This window comes from Halyomorpha halys, unplaced genomic scaffold (assembly GCF_000696795.3).
Source record: "Halyomorpha halys isolate HHAL.00 unplaced genomic scaffold, Hhal_1.1 Scaffold11.1, whole genome shotgun sequence".
Taxonomy (NCBI): domain Eukaryota; kingdom Metazoa; phylum Arthropoda; class Insecta; order Hemiptera; family Pentatomidae; genus Halyomorpha; species Halyomorpha halys.
This window is the reverse complement of record NW_027111958.1, coordinates 1,663,842-1,669,599: the sequence shown is the minus strand read 5'-3', so window position 1 is coordinate 1,669,599 and position 5,758 is coordinate 1,663,842. Positions and strand designations below refer to the sequence as shown.

Sequence of the window (5,758 nt, the reverse complement as noted above, 5' to 3'; positions counted from 1 at the left end):
CTTTTAAAACTTTTTCTTCAAAACCCCAATAACATTATAAAAATTATATATTTTAATAAATACTACTTCTGGAAGCATAAGTTAAGTGGAGAACTGATTTCTTTTGCAGTTAAAAAATTAGAAAACGTGCAGTGAAAAACCCCAAATATGCAAAATCGTGCAGTTAAAACTCAAAATGTTTTTGAAAGACCCAAATCCTCCACATATAAATTTTATTTTTTAAATTATGATATAAGGAGATGGCAAGCTTACCAAACCTTGTTGATTAATTTTTTGTTATTTTTTTTATTAATTTATTAATAATTTTGCCACCATCGAAGAGCTATGAGGAAATCGGTTGTATTAAATAATTTTATATTCCTATTATGAAGTCTGGAATTCAATTTTCAACAATTTTATGTTTTAGTAAAATATGCAAGGTGCTATGTAGAAAAGAGTATTTCAAAATATTCTTTCAAGCAAAATTCCTTTTTTAATTTCTCTTAATATTTTTGTGTTTTGAAAAATTGATTGTATAAAGTGGCAGTTTATATATCGGTCGAGTTGCAGTCATATAAGAATTTTGGTTTCTAAGCTAGTCAGTTCCCAACAGACACACACAGACCATTTTGCGAGACTAAGTTTTGTGAACTCAGGAGACCTCAAAACATTTCCTTCGAAATTTTTACTATCGCAATACTTTCCCTTACTATATATTCCATAAATAGGGGCGTCCCTAGCTCAGGTGATTAGGCACAGGTCTTACCAATCTGAGATCTGTGGGCGGCGCCGGTTTTAATCCGGCCTGGGGCGTTGACTTTTTCATCCCAAATGAAAAACTTGACCTCCCACCATGGCTATGTATAGGACTTCAATGGGAGTCTTGGGGCGATGGGGAAAACAAATCCATATAGGTTAGTTAGAGTGAAATGGACATAATTTTGATTTTCAGGACGTTTAAATACTATATTAAAAAAAATTGTTAAAGGAAACAAACGTTATAGAAGTATAGAATATATATATGTATCAAATAAAACTGTGTTAAATATATATTCCATACATAGCTGAGTTAAAGTCAAAATTAATGTTGATATAATTAGAAGATAGTTGACAGTGGATAATATATATCAGGAGAAGATGGTTGGGGAGTGCGGCCATTATATAACACAAATAAGTTGAAATAACATATTTAATAGTGCCAACGTTTCGGCCAGAGTTTCTAGCCTTCATCAGGGCTAAGAACAAAGAACAAGATATCAACCAATTAATACAAAAAAATAAAATATAAACAGAATGACATAATTCCGTAATTATGTTATTTTTACTTACTTATTCAATTACCTATATATACATTTTATTTTCGAATTCTTTCATCAATTTATTTTTTTTTTAATTTTCATTCTGTACAATTATTTACTTTATGTCATTCTTTTTATATTTTATTTTGTGTATTCATAGGTTGCTATCTTGTTCTTTGTCCTTGGCCCTGATGAAGGCTAGAAATTCTGGCCGAAACGTTGGCACTATTAAATAAGTTATTTCAACTTATTTCTGTTATATTCTGACCGCACCCCCAACCATCTTCTCCTCTATAAAAATTAATGTATTTTTTCTAAATATAAATAAAAACAGGAAAATGAAATGATCATGGTTTGAGCTTTCTTTAAAGTTTAAACATTAAAAACTTATTAAAAATATTCGATAATGGGATTTTAGATATAAGTATGAAGTAAGCATATTCATTCATTTTTTTTATGAGTTTTATAAAATTATGAACTCAAAATAATTAGAGTTAGTCACTAAAAGTATGTTATGGTCCGTAATTAAAAAATAACTATTTTATAGTTACAACAAAACGAAACTAAAATAGCTTTTCAAATGGGGCTTTGTATACAACAAAAGTAGATAACATAATAAAATTTTATAGGAAGTAAAGAAAAAATAAAATTAATCTTAAACTGGTGCAGTGGAATTTATGGGCACAACTGCTCAGCTCTCACGACTCCAAACATTTTTATTTATTTCTACAATTACAAATTAACACAATTTCTTAACCTTGTTACACACCGTATTTTATCTTAATTTTAATAGTTTCCTTAGAAAAAGGTTTTTTTGAAATTATTAATGGCTAAAACCGACAAACCAATTTTATTTAACATTTTAATAATTTGATTAAAATAATTGACAAATAAGAATTTGAAAATTAAAAATAATTTTCGGTAAAATGATAAGTAATATCGTACATAACTAAAGCTCATGAACTATATTCAAACAACTTTACAAGAATGGTCCACAATACGTTTTGCAATCAATATCAAACGATAAAAATTGGCTATAATAGATTTTTTATATTATACATAAAGTAATTAAGTATTGATAAGTATTAATTTAATTTTAATTACAGAGCCAGTAATATTTTTACTGAAGAGAAATGTAACCTAACCATGTAAAATCTTTTTTTTCTTTCCTTAATTGAAATTAGCAATACAACTAAAAACCATGCCTGATAAAATGGCGAGAAAGAAATCTATTGGAAACAGTAAGAAAGTATTAAATAAGAAAAATAATTGCATAACTTAAAATATAGTATCAGTATAATAATGCAAATGCCGTAGGACAAGAATGTGACAATTTTGAAGTTGGTTAAAATTTTGTACTAAACACTTCTTTATTTCTATATAAAACTATTTATAGTGTTAGTTAGTCTTACACCTGAATTCACCAAACACCTATAATATTATGGAATACTAACAATATAAATATTAAAGAAGAATTTTAGATTTTTTCGAAACTGCTCAGCTGTCAAATTTCAATCATGTGACTTATCATATGCATTTGTAAACGAAAAATTGAGTAAAATACGGTAACGGAAAAAATGAAAAATTTCACAACGATAAAATATTTGTTCACCATAAATCAGGAGTTATACTTTAACAAGAACTAAGTTCTTTAAAAGATACATGAAATCAGTCCCAAAGAATCCGGTAGTCGAAAACATTACCGTCGCTTGTGCCTCATTATTTAAAATGTATTGAATCATAAGTATATAAAAGATAAATTCTTAAGCGTATACTTAGAAATGTAAATAATTTTAAGTAATTGGAATTCAACACGCAACAGTAATTTGAAGTATCATAGTTAACATATTATATATGTATACATAAATGATTGTCCGTAACTGAAAAAATACGAAGATGATCGGGGGTGAGTTCAAGAAGGAACGAAAAATAGTTATCTATTTCTTTGCTGACGTTTCGCCCCACTTTGCAGGGCTCTCATGTTGATAAGGAGTGCCAAAAATGAGATCATTTCTTAAAAAATTAATAAAAAAAAATCATTTCTGACTCTCTTTTAATACGAAAGTCCTGTCAAGTGGGGCGAAACGTCGGAATATTAATAGTTGATAACTATTTTTTGTTCCTTTTTGACCACACCCCCAATTATTTTCTTCATTTCACTGTTAACGTTTATACAAGTTTCTGTTGAACACTTACGAAATACAGGTTATATAGATTTATAATTTCAATCACAGAATATAATTACTCCTAAACGAATAGACATCGAATATTTTAAAGTAACCAAAAATGAATAAATAACTTTACCATTAAACAGTTCATGTTTTTGAAAACAGATTAAAAATTTAACTAAAGATTTATAATTCATATAAATAAAGATCAGTGCCAATATTTCTTTAAAACTGAATGAGTAGATTATACAAAGTCAATTTTAAAATGTTAACATTATTCTCAGTCTTGTTTGAGAAATTGTTTATAGAACACAGCTAAAAATAAGTTAAGACATATACAAGTAGTGTTACCAATCCACTTAACATTAATCAATTTAAATTCAAGAAGATATAATTTGGTCATGTTCTTAATCTTTAAAATAATAAATAATGTGTAAAAAAAATTTTAAAAAAATATTGGAAGAGAAATTATGAAATGAGATTCACTACTATTGTTACCTCTAAATTACAAAAACACTAATAAGTTATTATGCATGACAATCTCAGTAATGTAATGTTTATATGAATAAATTAAAATAATTCAATTATTATATATATTAAAATGATTATGGTTTAGTTAAGATTTTGAACATACTTTAAAATATCACACAATTTTCAACATTAAAAATTGATTAACAATATTTAAGAAGTTTTTTTTGTCCCAAATAATCATATTAATTAAATTGTGTATTTTATCTTTTAATGATTCATATAAAATTATAAACTAAAAAAAAATGAATATGGTATAATCCATAATTACAAAAATTTGAAAAACAACTATTTCATAGTTAAAACAACTTTTAATAGGTAAAACATTTGAATAAGTAAACTTGAAAATTTTTACAATATCAAGAATGCCATTATTGGCTTTAAGTATCAAGTATGCATAATAATTAAATTATTAATTTTTTTTTAAATGATTCATGTAAAATTATAAACTCAAAAATACTAAAATTACTCACAAAAGTTATGGTCTATTATTATAAAAATTTGAAAACAGATTTTTTTTTTAGTTACAACCATTTCAGTAAAGTTTTACAATAATAAAGAATGCCATGTTTGGCTTAAGTATGAAGCAAGTATATTAAATATATAAATATTATCAGCTCATAAAACTAAAATTATTCAATAAAATTGAAAATGCTATAGTCCATGATTACAAAAAAATGAAAACAACTATTTTATATTTCTAACTTGGGACTTTAGTCATTTTTGATTAAATAAACTTCAAAAATTTTAAGTATAAAACTTAACTATACCATTATAGACAAGTAATTATTAAATTGAATTTGAGTTTAGGGATTATATATCAATTAAAATAGTTTCAGTTTGTATTTATATTACATTCCATATTCAGGTGAATTAAATTTGCTATATTTCCAATTGATTATAGCAGACATTGCTTTTTATTTAATAACAAGATATTGGTGGAATGTGGTGTAATGAAACTAAAAAGAAAAGGAATAAACCCTGGTCTTAAGGTATACAAAAAAAAAAAAAACAGAGGAGACTAAAAATAAAACAATTCATAGGTCACTAACCTCACTTATCGGTGTCAATGTTTCATTTAGGCAACATCAAGTTTTGTCCCTTTGAATAAAAATGTCGAACGAATAAAAACCAAACGGATCGAACACATAATATAATAAAATTACACACTAATCACAAATTTAGAACTTCCTACGTACGCACTGACAAGTACACTTTCTCATATTAGTCCGTCATGTTGATGCAAAATAGAAATGACAGAAGTAAAACTGCCTTTCGAATTTTTTAGCAGAGTTGATTATAAACAGAATGTTTTGACTTATCTACCAGCTCCATGGGCCTGGTAGGAAATGGCGCCTAGGCAACTGATAGATAATGTATCCAATGTAAGCAATAAGCATATTACATTAACATAGAACGGCATACTAGCAGGCGACGAAGAGATAAGGAAAGAACTGAAGAGTCGCGACTCACTTTCTGCACAGGCTGTACCACTGACCTAAATTCGCACGTGCAAAAAATAAATAAAGTTAAAGAAGGCGAACTAGTGTAGAGGGGAGGAGTTCCCATTGGCGGGGCATCCACTGCCATCTATTGGCGCTTTCGACGAAACAACTCATACATCTGTATATTATAAAAGTTTTGGTATAAAAAAAATATATAATATGCAATTTAATAACCATATTTATTAAACTAAAACATTGAAACATTTATTTGATAGTATTCAGAAAATTTTCATTCTTTACTAAACTAACAACCTCCTACCAAATCATGGATTTCATTTAT

At 26.9% G+C, this 5,758-nt stretch overlaps 1 long non-coding RNA gene across 1 annotated transcript in view; it reads right to left on the bottom strand.

Moving 5' to 3' along the window:
* LOC106678805 (uncharacterized) overlaps positions 1 to 5,485 on the bottom strand; it is a 408,538-nt gene extending 403,053 nt beyond the window's left edge. Inside the window, exon 1 of the long non-coding RNA XR_010844071.1 lies at positions 5,026 to 5,485. This is a non-coding gene — a long non-coding RNA (uncharacterized lncRNA). The remainder of the gene's footprint in view (positions 1 to 5,025) is intronic.
* Between the last annotated feature and the right edge of the window lie 273 nt (positions 5,486 to 5,758).